General features: G+C 44.8%; 2 long non-coding RNA genes across 2 annotated transcripts; one reads left to right on the plus strand and one right to left on the minus strand.

Annotated features, from left to right (window-relative positions):
* The first annotated feature begins 1,950 nt into the window (after positions 1-1,950).
* On the plus strand, positions 1,951-4,636 carry LOC134171032 (uncharacterized). Its single transcript, XR_009967459.1, has 2 exons — positions 1,951-3,765; positions 3,917-4,636. It is a non-coding gene; the product is annotated as an uncharacterized LOC134171032 (long non-coding RNA).
* Positions 4,637-8,329: 3,693 nt separating this feature from the next.
* Positions 8,330-9,849, minus strand: LOC134171158 (uncharacterized). The gene is made up of 2 exons (XR_009967520.1): positions 8,855-9,849; positions 8,330-8,524 (listed from the first exon to the last, which is right to left on the minus strand). It is a non-coding gene; the product is annotated as an uncharacterized LOC134171158 (long non-coding RNA).
* Positions 9,850-18,041: the final 8,192 nt, after the last annotated feature.

Here is an 18,041-nt window from a genome sequence, read left to right on the forward strand (position 1 = left end):
AGCGGCTGGGCGGAAGAAGGGGAGCTGGAGCCGGCGCCGTGGGGCCTAAGGGCTGCCGTCGCCGAACGGGAAAGCCGGGCGATATGTTCCACCCGCGCCTGCTCTCGCGTGTGCGAGACCGGCGGCGGCGCTCCCCTCCTCTCTCCACCCCAGCTGCCCGCCCGTTTGGCGGCGCGCGGCGCGGGCTCGGCTGAGACACGGGGAGCGAGCCGGGAGGGAGCGGCGCTAGGAGGGGCGGGGCCGCGCCGGGCGGGCAGGAGGCGGCGCTCGCTCGCTCGCGGTGGCGGCGTGGAACGCTCGGAGCTCGCGCCCGCAGCGCCAGCGCCGCGGCTCTGAGAGGATCGTTGGGGCCCGCGCGGCCCGGGGCGGGGCGGGGGGGTTAAAATGCGTTTGGCGGCGGCCCCGGCTCGGGGTGAGGGCTGCACTGGGACACAGGTTTGTGGTCAGATCTAAGGGAAAAGCAGCTGCGTCTCCTTCGTCATGTGCTCCTCGGGCAGTGTGTGGTGGTCAGGTCTGTACTCCGGGATCTGGGGCGGTGAAGCTACCGCTTCATCCTCATATATTGCCAGGGAGGCAACGGCTGTGATGGACTGGCCCTGGGGCTGTGCAGCCTCCGAAGACTAGGAGTGCTCAGCTGCTGCAGGTGTCCTTTCTGGCGTCAATGCATCCAAACTCTGGGTCATGGCCTCCTCTTCTACAGGTTGCTGGCTAATTCCCTGCACCACAGACACAGACTGTCCCATAGGTTCCCTATCAATGCACCTGACTGCATGCTGCACAACTGTGTCAGTTGCTGTGAGGCGCTGCAGAGCAGGTGCTGGGCCCTGTGTATGTACTGCTCTGTGTGTGAGCCTGCTCACCAAAGCCAGTAGAAGCTGGTGCCTTTGACTTCATCTCAGCCACATCCCTGAACCGGAACTTCTTCAGAATGTGCCTGGATATAACCTGCAGATCTGTGCCATTTTCTGTGGGGCTGTGCTGCTGTGTCCTGCTTGCCAGAGCCAGGGTGCTTTTGACTTATTTTCGACCACATCCCTGAACCGGAATTTTTTTGTGGTGCACCTGGATGTGACCTGCAGAAGAGTGTCATTTTCTGTGGGACTCTACAGTGCAAGAGTGTGGCTTTGCACATGTGCTGCTGCAGCCAGGTCGAGTTGGTCCCTGTGCCACAGGAGCAAGTGGTGCATGGTTCTCCTCTTGTTCAGGAGCTTCAGCCATGCAGCTCTTCTCCACATCTCTCAAGGCTTCATGTTGTTGGAGTGGATGGCGAGACACTGTGCAAATGCCTTCTGGTGCAGGCCCAGTGACTTGCTGTTGAGGCAGCCCTTGATGTGAGCAGGCAGCATTGCTGGGTTGTGCTCTGCCACTCTCCCCAAGTTTCTCCTCTGGAAGCACTATCCCCCCATGAATGTGAGGATCAGGTGCGGGCTGATTGGTGGGAGTCTTCCTGCCATCGGCTGGCCAGACCTTGTCTGTTCTTGTTCTCATCACCGGAGCCCAGCAACGTGCCCAGTCCTGCCGTGCTGCTGGCAGCTAGCAGGGTCCCTGGCATCCTGTACAGTCCTTGCTCAGAACCCTGCTCACAATGTGTGTGCCCTTCACCCCTGCGGATTAGTCAGCAGGGCTGTGTGGGGCGGGCCTACTGCTCTCCAGCCACGCAGCTCTGATGCCTTCAGTGCGGATGTGGCACAGCTGAGCAGCAGTTGGGACAAGCTGTTGGTGGCCACTACCTGTGCTGCTGCTGGCTGTTTCGCTGGTACTGGCACAAAGTGCAGGGGGTGCTGGTGTCACAGGCAGCAGCTTGTCGCACCTGCTGGTAGCTCTCACTGCCTGAGCTGCAGGTGCCAGTTGAGGTGCCGCTGCTGGAAATGGTGGCAGATGGACTGTCTCCTGGTGTGACACCACTATGTGGGGCAGTGCCATGCAGTGCCCAGGCAAGAGAAACTGAAGAGTGAAACACTTTTCCTATGAAATTACGTTGTTCCCAGCTAATGCAGGTGAACATTCAGGCTTTGATGTCATTTTGCTGTTTTCCTATCTGATACACCAGACTGGAGATACCGTTGAACTTTTGAACCTACAGGCTGTTTCCAGACTCTTTGAATTGCAGGGATATCTGGGGGGAAAAGTGCCCTTTCTAGTATGCGCTTGGCTTGTTAGGAAGTTGTGTAACTGGAGGGAAAAATGGTAAGTGCCACTTTCTGCAGACACGTGTGAAGCACTGGAGGTGGCATGTGGGAAAGGCTGAAGGTTTGTGTCTGGTGTGTTCTAAGTGGTAACTGGTTTAAAATGTATTTGAAGTGTTAGTGGGTTCTTGTGTGTTTGTGATGGTTAGATTCATAAAGTCTGAGTTACAAGTGACAATACAAGCATTGCAGTATTATGGCCAGTTTTCGTTTATTCAGATTGTATCTTGGTCTTGCAGGAAAGGTCACCATACAAGAACATAGATTATTTGTGTTCGCTTTTCATGGGTCAGATTTCTCTTCAGGCTGAGTGAAAGTGAAGATACAAAATGTCCAGTATTTGTGAAAGGAAATCACAGAGCCTATTAGCATATTCCCAAGAGTCAGCAAGGACAGTCCATGTAAGCCTCCTGAAAGTGAAGTGACTGTGCTAGGACAGAGGAGGACAGTCAGGGAGCAGATGCTTCTTGCAGTGTGTGTTTCCCTTAGCAACCTGGCAAATTTGCGTGCGAGTTAGTCATGTTTTCACATCATTTACCCACTTCTGTACTTTCAAGATAAAAGAAAGATGGAATAGCAGAGACAAATGAGGAGGAGCAGAGGTTAGATGATGGAGGTTGGCAGTACAACCCCTGGCTAAGCTGTATGAATAGCGATGGTGAGAGGCCATCTCACCATCTGAGTAAGTGGTTGAAGAATACTTATAGTTTGCACCTGTGCCAGCAGGGACACAAGTCCTCTCTAGAGACCCTGATCTCTCAGATCTTATTTAGTAGTATTGAATTCTAAGCAGAAGAGCATTTTAATTATATACTTTTCTTACCAATTCTTTCTAGTACATGCTTGTGACATGTTTATCTACCTACAGTCATGTACAGTAATGCGTGATGATCGATGTTTGTCAACAGTTGCGGTAGGTAAGAGATGTGGATATGTGAACGCAGCAGTTTGTGCTTTGTGCGTGCACAAGGCCCTCCATATTCTTTCTGTTTCTAAAAGCAAAATAGTCTGGTTTAGCTGTAACTTGCATAACTTCACACACTTTTTTACTCTCCCTCTTGGACGGTCTCTATTTCTGTTCTCATTGCCTTCTTTGGGGGTATTTTTCTTCATGTTTTGGGGTTTGCACTCCTTTTCTTTACTATTTTTTTCTATTTCTTCTCTATGATCCCGTCACTCTCTCATTTTGATTTTCCTTTCTTCCTTTTCACTGTCAATTACCTGACTCTAGACCCACTTGTTGACTTTGTCTCACATCCTTAATTGATTGGAACCATAGGACAGTGAGTGAAGAAGGATGGATGCCAATTTCCAGTGCCAAGTACCAGAGGAATATGAAACTTCCCTTTCTCTTCCTTTCCTGCAGCATTCTGTCTGGGTTTCCTTATGTTATCTTCCTGCCTTATTCCGTTGTGATCCTGTACTCTGATGCTGAAGCTGAGAAGTGCTGCTAGAGAGCAGCAATGTCTACTGTCTGCCATCCAAAGCATCCTCTTTTGAAAAGAGGACACTAAGGAGATGCAAGATCTCCCAGAGGAGAAAGAAAGAGTGGTACATATATTTGGATCCTTCATCCTAGGTAAAGATGTTATCCAATGAGCAAGAGCCTGAAGTTCCATTTTAACCTGAATATTTCTTGACTTTTAAGTATGTAAAATATAAGCAGAATAAAAGACATTTTGGTGAATTAGTTAATATTCACTAGGCGAGAATTCCTGTTTGTGTTGCAGACCCAATGTTATGAACACAATCCTAATAAATGACTGATCCACAAGAGTATAACAGCTTCTTCATGCCTGATCTATCAAAAAAACCCATATTTCTCATTCACAGGTCAGGTATATCTTTTGCTTTACAGAGCACATGTGCCATCTGGTTCTAGAAGACTAAGCCAGCGGTTTCAGTTTCAGCCATATTTCATGTGCAAGGCAGAGTCTTTCGGTATGCAGTTAATAGAAGAGACTACCACTCTGTGAATTATTTACATGATGTCCAGCTTTTGTAAGTAGGGCAGACAGTTTTTTGTTTTTTTTGATGAATGATGTGCTGGTGTGAGAATGGGCAGAGCAAAACAAACTCTCTCTGAGGTGGAGTTGTGGTTACCAACTTATCATGTATATCATCATGGCTATGAAAAAGTAATCTTTATTCAATGTGAATTTGTGGACATAGCATTTTCTGCAAGGAACGAAGCTTGCCAAATGTGAACAAGTACTGCTTACTGTGATGTATTTAGTTTGTCAAAACCCTAAGCCTTTATCTGATGTTTGAGTACTGGAAACTGTTCTTCATAATTATGGGTAGGCTATAAATGAAAAATCAGGCATCTCACAGCTACAGCCCTCTATCTCCCTCCAGCCTCATTCTTTGTCAACCTCATGTTTTGTTATTCCTGAAAGGTAGATGTTTATGGTTGCAGCAAAAACAACTCATTAAATTCACCACTGCTATTTTTGTTATTTAATGCTCTATAAATAAACTAAAACCAGTACCTAATTTGATAGTTTCACAAGAGTCAGCTACACAGGGTGCAACAACAGAAGGAAATGGAACCTTGTCCACACTACACAAAATACTTGAAATTCTGTACCTGAGGCTGAATGACCAGAATCTCTGCATTCATAAACTTCTCGCGCAATGCCACTAGTAGGGAGGAATCAAGTCCCTCCCAAGTAGACTGCTTGCCTGCCTGTAGATGATACAGCTGTTTTCTTCCCTAATTGGTTGCTGGTGGACATTTTTCTAAGCAGTTTGAGCCTATTTTGGCATTCGTATGCTTAAAGAGAGATGGAGAACGTCATACAACTAATAGCTTGTACAGTACAACATTTTATTTAAAGGTAATTGAGTTTCCTCACATTTGCTAACAAGCATAAAATTTCAGTTTTGAAAAAGTGCAAATTTTAGAATGGTCAGCACTTCCCCTGACTATTCTTCTTTGTACATTTCAGGCCTTCATTAGCACTTTCCCCCTAGGAGATCAGAAAGGTTCTAGCCCATTAGCATCTGCATTTTGATCTCATTACTGTATCTGAATACTTGTAGAAAGCATGGAAACAATTTTATGATTGAATGATTACAGCAGAATTCAGAACTGGTCTCACCTAACTCAGAAGTCATTAAAGATCACTGGAAAACACATCACTGGCAAAAAAACGCCATAACCACGGAAAAAAAAATTTCAACTGAGCTAGATTCAGGTCAGAGGCAAAAAAAGCTTAGTGCTTTGTCAGAAGTGTAAAATATCATTCATTGTAACCTGTTCAAGAGTAAGAAAGATTTAGATAATGGGGGGAGTGTTTGATTTCTTTTCAGGGAATAAATGGGCCTAGAAAGCTAAGAGTTATCCTAAAGCCATACAACATGAAGGAGTTAAGATTCTTCTTCAACTTTCTCAGTCCCATGGACAAGCATGCAACCTTCATTATCAGTCACTGAAAGTGCAGAAAAACAAGTGACTTCAGTATCAACTTCTCTTCTCTGAGCTGACAGTCTGTTTGTTTGTAGTAAATGTATCATGAACTGTCCTGAAGAAAGAATTAATTCCAGTGGTCTGTGATGTCAGTTATTCAAACTAGCTTCCTTCTTATTACTTTCTAATCTAAAGTTGGACTGGCACAGGTCTGGTAAGGCCTACCTCTCCCTTTAGTTTGATGAGAGTTTGGAAAAATAAAAGTCCTTTATTAGAATCAATACAGGTATTATTACTGCCTTTGCTTTCTCAGGACTGGATTTTGCAAAACCTGTATTTAATTAAGTGATTATTTCTATTGAATGTATCAAAGTTACTTACATCCTTCTGTGTTCTTCAGTGTGAACGAAGTTTGTGGAATAATATGACTATCACAATGACTATGCTGAATCCTGTTAGATTTACTGTTTAAAACTGAAGCAATCCCCTGTGACCTAGTCTGGATTGCCTCCAGTGTTCATTGTTAGAATATTCTTCATCTCTGCATCATATGGCTACTTGTCTTGCCCAAAAGAAACAATGCATTAATTGCTTAATGGTTTTGGCTCCATTCCTCTATTAAAGTTTACAATCCCTAAGAATTCCCAAATACTTTTATTTCTCAATCACTACCATGTCAGAATTTTGGAGCTTTCTTTTAGTAGCATAGGATCACGGAGTTAATGCAAGTCTATATTTCTGTGCTTTTTTGAAGAGAAAAAAATACTAAGACCATTAGCTTCTTACGTGAAATTAAAATAGTAATTAATAGGCATTAAAAAGTACCACAAAAGGAAAAGTATTCTCTTTGTTGATGGATTGAGAACTTGACTGGGAATGAGAAAGCTGCATTCTGTACTCAATTCTCCTCTAAGAGGTCATGACCTCGGTCACTTCACCTCTGTTTCCTTCTTTTTCTTCCCTTAAACTGTGCTCATTTTGATGCTTAGGTGATAAAGGTTACCAGAAGAGTCACTGGCTCCAACTACACCCCCTTCCAGATTAAAAAAAAAGTAAAATAAAAATTCCTGTGATCATTTTTGGACCTCATTGTGATATTTCAGTATGAAAGGAGATTAACTGTTGGTTATGGGATTTGGTGGGTACAGAGAAGCCCTTATTGACACATAGGTACAGCTTCTGTAGATAAGAATGATTTTTATTGTCTCAGAAACACCCAAAAATGCTTTACATAAGATCAGAATTTGGTGTCATATTAAGTGAAAACTGCAGGTAGGATATCTAAGACAAAATGGTTGGCAATCACTTACTTTGTGTATACCAGCCATTTCCTCTATAACCACTTCAAATAATCCCTGGAATACATCCAAATTAATAGTTCTGACACATATTCGGGAGGAAAATGGCTGCCTGATAGGAATAACAGATTTGAACCGCCATCAATATTTCTTTAGTTGTGCAATCTTCAACAAATTGCTTTGCCACATTTTTCTAAATCATTAAGGGATCCAAAGATAAGTAGATAAAAGTGATGATGCGCACAAAATACTAACTTAAGATAACACAATTTAAGCAGCTCTCCCCTTTTCTCCCCTTTCACTTGTTTATGAGCAAATAATATATAGTGGTCAACAAAATACTTTCCTGTACTGTGAGTGGGGACCATAGTGTCAGATATAACAGGCGGCCACAGGTGATTTCAAGTGATCACAGCATTTAATAGTTTCAATTCTCCTCACTTCGTAAAGACTTATTCATTTTTCCTTCATACGGAAAGGAATTAACAGAGTAGAGTATCCCTAGCAAAGTGACTAGGTTTTGGGTTTTTTTGCTGTTGTTTTGGGGGGGGGGGTCTGTTTGTTTTTTGATTCTTACCAGAACTAGATCCAGAGCATACACCACCAATTTTGGTGTTGTTTTGGTTTTTTTTCCAACTGGTTTCCTGTGAAGTGAAATTCTAAAAAAAACCAAAACCCCTAATACAACAGCTTTCTGAAGCTTAGGCCTGGCTGTGTTTTGCTGTTGACTTTAAACACAGTGGTCTTTACTAGTTTCAGGGCACCCTAGCAGCTGTAGTTGGCTTTTCCGCCATTGGAGAAGCTTGAAAAATATCCCAGTACATTGTAGCTGGCAATGTTTCGCCTATCACAAATAATCTGACTTTAACCTCTGAGAGAACTATTTAGATGTATAAGAATCCCCAGGGATAATGTATGTCCTTATGTATAGTGGTAAACATAGTTACCAAAATGAGAACTCTTAACAACTACGGAATAAAAAAGGTGTAGTGCAACACGTATGGCAAACAGTTCAATTTACAGTTGGTCTGCTTCAGCAAGAAGTTATACCACTGCTGAATGCTTCTTGCTAAGGCAGGAAACCTATGATTTTTCCAAATCTGAAGAGCTTGCATACAAGGGGAAGACTGGAAAAGATACATGGAATATAGCTGCTGCATGCTGGCATGATAATTGACTGTGGTGTGCCACTTCTCCTCCTGTGATGATGTACAGCTGGACTTGGTCTGAGAACAGCCTTTGTTATTAGCCACAGGACTGTCAAAATTTCTGCCAAACCAGACTGCTCTTAACAGCTTTTTTGACTGAAGTTCTTTTCACTGCTTGTGTCCCCAGAATATTTGTGTTTTTCAAACTGATACACAATGTTGAATGCATGTGGGCTTTACAGTCACAATCAGCCCTGTGCAAGTTGCACGAAATACAAGAAACATAATTTGCTATACTTTATTGGCTTGTGTGAATTATCAGTTCCATGGAAATAAGCAGAAGTTACATCTGCTCGGTTTGAACAGTTTAGGTTTTATAACCACAGTCTCTAATAGTCTTTTCCACAGGACACATACAAATATTTCCAGCAGTTGTGACTGCCACCAAACTACTTGGAGCAAGTGAACATTGCTCAGCCTCTGTAAACACAAAGAAATTAATAACAGTCATGCCTTAAGGTCATCACAAACATTATTCATTCTGCTTTACCTAATGCATACTTTGGACTTAAATGCCCACTGACATCTCAGCCAAAGCTGATATAAGTACAGTGATACAGTGTTAGTGATATAACTACAATCTGTGATAGTAATGTAAATAAGCTTGATATGTGCTATGATTTCAAAATAAGTTGGGGTTACATTAATAACATGTCTGCAGCAGAATTTGCAAACTTACAGTCTAATTATTTTACACATTGGCAACTAAACTAATCTGTATTTACTGTTGAATCCCAATTTATTACTCACAGAATTCAAGGTGGATGGATAAGCATTGTTCTCTGCTTTTCCAACTTCTGCAGTTTTCTTTCCTGTTTTATTTTGACATGAATGCAGAGAGATGGTCTCATAAATGTGGAAGGAGAAACACATGCTAAAAAAGAACCTCTTTTCAGAAAAGCCTAGAGGAGCTTCACAGCTAAGTCACTAATCTTCCAAATGTGATACTGAAGAAGATACAGAAGGTTCTCAAAGGCCTTGCATAAATAACACGATATACATACACAGTTCAGGAATGATTATTACAGCACCTTCTCAGTCCCAGTATCTGTATGCAATGTAAGTCAGGGGAGAAAGGGATGGTAAGGACAGAGAAGAACCATTTTCACAGTATCAGCATAATAGCTCTGGCTATTACAGAAAGTAATGCTTCCAGTCTGGATCATCTTTGAATGGTGTGTCTCGTGCAGGTGAAGTCAATGGAAAATCTATATAGTGCTAAAAGAGAGGTTCTGTCTCTCAATATGCTTTTCCATCTCAATTGTCATCTCTCCCTAAATCAAAAGTAAGTAGTCATTGCTGATGTTCATACCCATTAGGTAGAGATATGTGCAAATAAAGCAGATGTGTGATACACTGCTATTGCATATTGGCTAGCATTCTCTGAGCTTACCATAGTCAAAACAGAGTTTTCCACATGCTGTCCAGTGCTGGCCATAATGATAGCACTCACTGAAATAATTACCAGGGTTATTTATGCACTTATTTAGTTACAGATATTTTCCAAATGCAGCAATTTCCAGATTTGCTCTCATATTAATAAGGTATACGGTTAGTAACAGAAGTAAACCACATTTCTTTGTGTCAGCCTTATGTGTGTGCAACTACATGCTTTCATACCTGACAAAATGACAACAAGCAAGATTCCATATACATTTGTCATGATTTAACTCCAGCTGGCAACTGAGTACCACACAAAATCAAGGTGCTGTAATTCTTGCTTCAGATACTTCCATATGAGGGAGTGTGGCATCAGCCCGCCTCACAAGCGTGTCAAGGTCCCTCTGGATGGCATTGCTTCCCTCCAGCGTATCAACTGAACCACACAGCTTGGTGTCATCAGCAGACTTGGTGAGGGCACACTCAATCCCACTGTCCATGTCACCAACATGTACAATGAACACAGAGGCTAAATATATAACTTGCATATATATATATATAAATATATACATGCCTTAGTCATGGCAGGCTGCTTTGATTCAGCAATGTTCACTTGCAGTCCTCTAACATGCTATTGAAACTTTTTGCTTGTTTGTTTTGCAGGAGCAATTTAACCAGGAAATGAGATCTGCCAATTACTTGGCTTTTCCTGAAACATACTGCATGCTGCTCACAGGCAACAACTCAAGTAAGGCTCGGGTCCCATTTCACTCTCAGGAGATCATTACTGCAGAAGCACAAGAGTGAAGATGTGACAGCTTTCCATTCTTCTCATGTTCAAATACTCTTGCCCGCTCTGGCTTCCAGAGCGCTGGATCTCACCTCTCATCACGTTACCTCCTGTGTACCTGGACTCGGCCCCTGCTCACCCCGGCTCCCCCCGCCCGCCCGTTTGGCGGCGCGCGGCGCGGGCTCGGCTGAGACGCGGGGAGCGAGCCGGGAGGGAGCGGCGCTAGGAGGGGCGGGGCCGCGCCGGGCGGGCAGGAGGCGGCGCTCGCTCGCTCGCGGTGGCGGCGTGGAACGCTCGGAGCTCGCGCCCGCAAGCGCCAGCGCCGCGGCTCTGAGAGGATCGTTGGGGCCCGCGCGGCCCGGGGCGGGACGGGGCGGTTAAAATGCGTTTGGCGGCGGCCCCGGCTCGGGGTGAGGGCTGCACTGGGACACAGGTTTGTGGTCAGATCTAAGGGAAAAGCAGCTGCGTCTCCTTCGTCGTGTGCTCCTCGGGCAGTGTGTGGTGGTCAGGTCTGTGCTCCGGGATCTGGGGCGGTGAAGCTACCGCTTCATCTTGGGCATCCACGGGCATGTTAGGCGTCCTCGTATGCAGACCGTCCGTGGGCTCCCTAAGGAGATGCTGCCTGCAGGCAGGAGAAGGAGTCATGGGATGGAGGCGGCTGCCCTGGCACAGCAGCCTCGATAATACCTGCAAGCTTGGCCCCAGCACTGAGGCAGCTCCGTGCAGCCTCATGCCACCAGCGGCCTTTCCCTCCTGCCCAACCCTCACCTGGGTTTCCACTCCAGGCTCAGCCTGCCCTTGTGCAGGATGGATTGGGGAAACAATTTTACGATTGATTGATACAGCAGAATTCAGAACTGGTCTCATCTAACTCGGAAGTCATTAAAGTTCAGTGGAAAACACATCACCGGCAATAAAACCCCATAACCACAGAAAAAACATTTCAACTGAGCTAGATTCAGGCCAGAGGCAAAAAAAGCTTAGATATGTGAGAAGTGCTAAATATCATTGATTGTAATCTGTTCAAGACTAAGAAAGATTTAGATAATGGGAAGAGTGTTTGGTTTCCTTTCAGGGAATAAATGGGCCTAGAAAGCTAAAAGAGTTATCCTGATGCCATACAACATGAAGGAGTTAAGATTCTTCTTTTCAACTTTCTCAGTCCTGATGCACGGATTGACTCCACGACTCGTTCAAGTTGTAAAGTAGGTATGCTTTTTATTCAGCACTGAGATGCACGGGGATAATTCCTCAAAGTCATGCATGCCTCAGTGTTGTTTCCCTCTACATTTATTCTCTAAAGTTACATATATTCATAAGGTTGCACAACACTCCTATACATATTCATGTCCTATTCCCGCTTCGTATTATAGTGAGCCAGAAGGTCCTCTGCACCTGCGCAGTGCCCCCTCTGGTCATGGGCAGGGGTCTCGAGATGAAGTAAATGACTCTTCCTCCTGTGGGTAGGGGTCTTCAAGATGAAGTAAATGAGTCTTCCTCTTCTTGCACTTTTCACCTTTTAGTCTTCAGGTATGGCCTTAGGGTTTGGTCGGTATCCCAGCCATAAACCATCTGCTTGTCCCCCTTATCAGTAGATTCAGGCGTCTGCTTTTCCTTATCAATAGCTGCTTATCAATAGAACCAAGTGTCTGCTTTTCCTTATCAATAGGACCAGGTGTCTTTGTTCTGCTTAGCAGGCATTTACAACAGACAATACTTTTGTTTAAGCAAGCAAATTCCTCTAACCCCCTTGTACAACCCCCCTGTACAACCCCCTTGTACAACCCCCCTGTACAACCCCCTTGTACAACCCCCCTGTACATTGGTCAACTCTCTGCATCAGTCCCATGGACAAACATGCAACCTTCATTACCAGTCTTGTAACTGAATTGTAATTCTAGTGATTTCCTTTGGGTTACTTTCACATGCTGTGTGGAAAAAAATCCCTTTTAAAGGAATATTAGTCCTCAAGTAAAATTCTGAGGTAAGTTCATACTTCAAAGAAATACTATGCAGTTTCATGAAGCATTTGGAGACCTATAATTTTAAAGGGCACAAAGGCTTTAAAAGACGTAATTGTAGTTCCTGCTAACAGTGGAATGTATACATTCCATATAAAGTTTACCAAATGCCAAAAAGATTGTATCTAGAAATGTGAGTACCTTGCAGAATTCTGTTTGCTGCCCAAACAAAACTTGCCACAGCAGAATTCCTTTCTTCTTTTCTCATTCTGTTTCAAGTCAGGCTCCAACTGTTCTTCATTAATAACACAATTTCGTGGCTTAAGCCCAGCTGGCAACCCAGAACCACGCAGCCGCTTGCTCACTCTCCCCCTTCCTCCCACCACTCCTGGAGGAGATAGGGAGGAGAATCGGAAGAATGTTAACTCCCACGGGATGAAATAAGAACAGTCCAGTAACTGAGGTATAACATAAACCACTACTGCTACCACCAATAATAATAATGATAAAGGAAATAACAAGGGAAGAGAATACAACAACTCACCACCTGCCAACCAATACCCAGTCCGACCCTAGCAGTGACCTAACCCTTCTGGGTAACTGCCCCCAGTTTATGTAGTGGGCATGACGTGCTGTCTTATGGAATACCTCTTTGGTCAGTTAGTCAGGTGTCCTGTCTCTGCTTCCCCTCCTCCCTGCCAGAGCATGAGACTCAGAAAATCCTTGGTCAGAGTAAACATTACTGAGCACGAACTAAAAACATTGGTGTTATCAGCGCTGTTGCCAGGCTGAAATTCAAAACCACAGCACTGCACCACCTACTAAGAAGGAGAAAAACGACTGCTACTTCTGAACCCAGGACACATATAACATCTCTTACAGTTTCTGTTCACAAGTTTGGTCCTTAAAGTGCAAGCACACAGCAAAACTTCAGTTTGAAATTACTTTTCCTGCTTTAAGTGCAATCTGGTGTATCTGCTACATATCTGCTGTATGCTATAGCCTTCTTTCAGGATTATATCCTTCAGACCTGTTTGTTTGGGCTAGTTTGAATCCCAGACCCCAGAGCCTACAGTCTTTCTTTTACAAAGTAAATAACTTAGATATTTCTGTTTATCTGTGTGGTATAGGCAGATACTATATATTGTCTTTTAGATCTGTCATAACTTTTTCCCTGTCTGGCACTGTCCTGGCAATCCCAAGCACAAATACAGGCTGGGTAGAGAATGGGTTGGGAGCAGCCCTGAGGAGAAAGACTTGGGCGTATTGGTTGATGAGAAGCTCAACGTGACCTGCAATATGCACTTGCAGCCCAGAAAGCCAGCCATGTGCTGGACTGCATCAAAGAAGTGTGACCAGCAGGACAAGTGAGGTGATTCTCCCCTTCTGCTCCACTCTCATGAGACCCCCCCTGGAGTGCTACATTCAGCTCTGGGGCTCCAACATGAGAAGGACATGGACCTGCTTGAGCAAGTCCAGAGAAGGGCCACAAAGAGGAACAGCAGGCTGGAGCATTTCTCCTATGGAGACAGGCTGAGTGCTGGGCTTGTTCAGTCTGGAGAAGAGGAGAATCAGGGGAGACCTTACAACAGTCTTCTAGTGCCGAAAGGGGGCCTACAAGAAAACTGGAGAGGGACTTTTTAAAAGGGCATGTAGTGATAGGACAAGGGGTAATGGCTTTAAATGGAAAGAGGGTAGATTTAGGTTATATAATAGGAAGAAGTTCTTTACTGTGAGGGTGGTGAGGCACTGGAACAGGTTGCCCAGAGAAGTTGTTCCATGCCTGGAAGTGTTCCAGGCCAGCCTGGACAGAGCTTTGAGCAACCTGATCTAGTGGAAGGTGTCCCTCCTCATGGCAGGGGTCTGGAACAAGAGGATCTTTAAGATCCTTTCCAACTGAAACCATTATATGATTCTGTTTGAAGGTCTGCCTCCCAACTCCCAATGCCAGGCCTAATTTATTTGTACTTGCAGTGGAACAAAGACACAGAAAATAATATCGATTCAAAATGACAAGTCTTCCACCCAGCTGATATGTCTTTGTCACAGGATCCTTGTGGCTGCCTATGGTGAGATTATGGAGAATATATTGCATGGCCTGTAGGGGAAATAAATCCATACTCTAATCTCCTATATTTATCCTCGCCAGTCACAGATAACTTTCTCTGGCTGAAGCAGGGCTTTTTAGAGCTGTGCCCTCAGACTTTATCACTTCTCTTACAAACAGAAATCTACCCCAGCAGCTGAACCCACCAAGCTTGTGCAGGACAGTGACACTGTTGTCATTCAAAATGCAAATTTCATCACCTAAGTTCTCATACTGTTTTGCATGCATATCAGATGAAAATGGTAATTAATCAAGAAAAAAGACATGTAACATTCACTGCTGAGCTTCCAGAAGTGCTGAACTGTGTTGCCAGCCATTTGAGTGCTGCAGAGCAATGAAGACAGAGAAAGTTACCAAGAGTGAGATCTAGAAAGAGAAATTACTTCAGATGCAGTATTCTGGAAGACCTGAGAGCTGGTAGGTGCTTCTCAAATGCCAGCCAGTGTTAATTGTTGGTGCCAACCTTATTCTAGGTCTAGAATAAGGTTCTGGTAACTCTGATCTGAGAACTACCTGGTAATTTTATTCAAAATGTGATGCATAACAGTAAAGAGAAAGGAGAAGTTGCTTTTCATGTTCTGATACACCTGTGATCTATAAAAGCGAGACCCTGACAAGCCATGCTGTTGAACCACATAGCATACAACTATGGAGGAGGGCATGTGGAGGAATCTACCCTTGAATGTCAGCAGATAGTTGTTATGAACTGGATAGGCATCTCTTTGCAAGTGAAGCAAATATACATTCAGACACAAAAAACGTATTTGTAACCATTTGTGAGGTTGATGTCTCTCTTACTGCTGAACAGTAGGAAGTGCCCTTCCTCATTGGTCCTGACTGTTTTAGGCTTTTCAAGAGTTCCTACAACTTTCTGGGGAGAAGATACTAGCCTTCTTTTCAGCTTTGCTGTGTTTTAGCTGGGGATATTCTTATTGTTGAAGTCACCTTTATATGGATACAAGAGTTGGCTGTTTCTGTGCAGCAGATGACTGAGCTTAGTCTAAAGGAAGCTTCTATTAAATATATTGCAGGAAATATTAACTAGTTCTTCATCAGCCATGATATTAGTCATGTATATTTTAACATCTGCAATGGGTTTACTGAATTCAGGTTGACATTAGTTTTCTGATTGGCTCTAGCTGGCAATAATAGTAACACCCACTGCATTTGTGAACTTCTGTTCATCAGTCATAGCAGCAGGGTATGAAGAGCTATGAATGATGGTAGACATTCACAGGGAATAATTGTTGATAAATAGACATAGATACATTGTGTCTATCATTCAAGAAAAAACAACCAAACCATTATTTAGGTTTGAGTTTCTCCTTTGGTACTTTTTGTATGCACTTCTGATCAACTCACTCAGAGGTTTAGTGCTCAGGCAGATCCACCAAGGGGACTGAGAGCCAGTATGTGGGTATTTATAAAGTGCAGAACCTAGCCCTGCTTGCTGTCATGGCAGGCTCTAAACAGGCCATATCAGCTGACAAGTAAGTAGGCACGACACCTTGCACGTGTATGGATATTTCTGAAAATTTCTGTCATTGAGGTAGTAGGGATATTGTATTTGCAGGTTGAATCCAAAGACTAGTAAGGTCAGATATTCACAGTATCACAGTATCACAGTATGCTAGAGATTGGAAGGGACCTCAAAAGATCATCTAGTCCAATCCCCCTGCCAGAGCAGGAACACCTAGATAATGTTACACAGGAATGTGTCCAGGCGGGCTTTGAATGTCTCCAGGGAAGGAGACTCCACAACCTCCCTGGGCAGCCTGTTCCAGTGTTCCGTCACCCTCACTGAGAAGAAGTTCCTTCTCAAGTTTAAGTGGAACCTCTTGTGTTCCAGTTTGCACCCATTACCCCTTGTCCTATCATTGTTTGCCACTGAGTAGAGCCTGGCTCCATCCTCCTGACACTCCCCCTTTATATATTTATAGACACTAATAAGGTCACCCCTCAGTCTCCTCTTCTCCAAACTATAGAGACCCAGCTCCCTCAGTCTTTCCTCATAAGGGAGATGCTCCACTCCCTTAATCATCTTGGTTGCCCTGCGTTGGACTCTCTCTAGCAGCTCCCTGTCCTTCTTGAACTGAGGGGCCCAGAACTGGACACAATATTCCAGATGGGGTCTCACCAGGGCAGAGTAGAGGGGAAGGAGGACCTTCGACCTACTAACCACCGCCCTTCTAATACACCCCAGGATGCCATTGGCCTTCTTAGCCACAAGGGCACAGTGTTGGCTCATGGTCATCCTGTCGTCCACTAGGACCCCCAGGTCCCTCTCCCCTACACTGCTCTCTAGCAGGTCGTTCCCCAACCTATACTGGAACCTGGGGTTGTTCCTGCCCAGATGCAGGACTCTACACTTCCCCTTGTTATATTTCATCCCGTTATTCCCTGCCCAACTCTCCAGCCTGTCCAGGTCTCGCTGGATGGCAGCACAGCCTTCTGGCGTGTCAGCCACTCCTCCCAGCTTAGTGTCATCAGCAAACTTGCTGATAGTACACTCGATTCCCTCATCTAAATCGTTGATGAATATATTAAATAATACTGGTCCCGGTACTGACCCTTGAGGCACTCCACTAGTTACTCCAACTAGACTCCGCCCCATAGACTATAACTCTCTGGCTTCTCTCCTTCAGCCAGTTCGCAGTCCACCTCACTACCTGATCATCCAGTCCACACTTCCTCAATTTAGCTATGAGGATGCTGTGGGAGACTGTGTCAAATGCTTTGCTGAAGTCAAGGTAGACCACATCCACCGCTCTGCCATCATCCATCCACCGTGTTATTTCCTCATAAAAGGCTAAGAGATTGGTCAAACATGATTTCCCCCTGGTGAAGCCATGTTGACTGCCCCTCATAACCCTCTTATCCTTGATATGCCTTAAGATGGCACCAAGGACAAGGTGTTCCATCACTTTCCCAGGGATGGAGGTGAGGCTGACCGGTCTATATCCTTCTTGCCCTTTTTGAAGACTGGAGTGACATTTGCCTTCCTCCAGTCCTCAGGCACCTCTCCTGTTTCCCAAGACTTGGTAAAGATGATGACGAGTGGTCTAGCAATGACTTCCGCCAGTTCCCTCAGCACCCGCGGGACCCATGGATTTATGGATGTCCAGATTGCTCAACTGATCTCTAACCCATTCCTCATCGACTAAGGCAAACTGTTCCGTCGACCTGTCTTCATCTAAGGTCTCCAGGGTACAGGGCTCTTCAGGACTGCCTGCAGCAGAGTAGACAGAGACAAAGAAGGCATTCAGTAACTCTGCCATCTCTGCATCTTCTGTCACCAGGGCCCCCATCCCGTTCATCAGTGGGCCTACATTGCCTCTGGTGTTAGTTTTGTCTGCCATGTACTTGAAAAAGCTCTTTTTGCTGTCCTTGACCCTTCTTGCCAGGTTTAATTCTAAGGATGCCTTAGTCCTCCTAGCTGCCTTCCTACATCCCCTAGCAGCAGCCTTATATTCCTCCCAAGTGGCCAGCCCCTCCTTCCATGACCTGTAAACTCTCCTCTTCCACTTGAGGATACCCAGCAATTCCCTATTTAGCCACGCAGGTCTCTTGGCCCTCTTCCCTGACTTCCTACGTGTCGGGATGCTCCGATCTTGAGCACGGAAAAAGCAGTCCTTGAATATCAACCAACTATCTTGGGCCCCTTTACCTTCAAGCAGCCTTGCCCATGGGATTTCCCCT

The sequence above is a fragment of the Pezoporus occidentalis genome, unplaced genomic scaffold (genome assembly GCF_034315485.1).
Source record: "Pezoporus occidentalis ecotype Australia unplaced genomic scaffold, CSIRO_AGI_Poc_V1 ctg4, whole genome shotgun sequence".
In the NCBI taxonomy this organism is placed as follows: domain Eukaryota; kingdom Metazoa; phylum Chordata; class Aves; order Psittaciformes; family Psittacidae; genus Pezoporus; species Pezoporus occidentalis.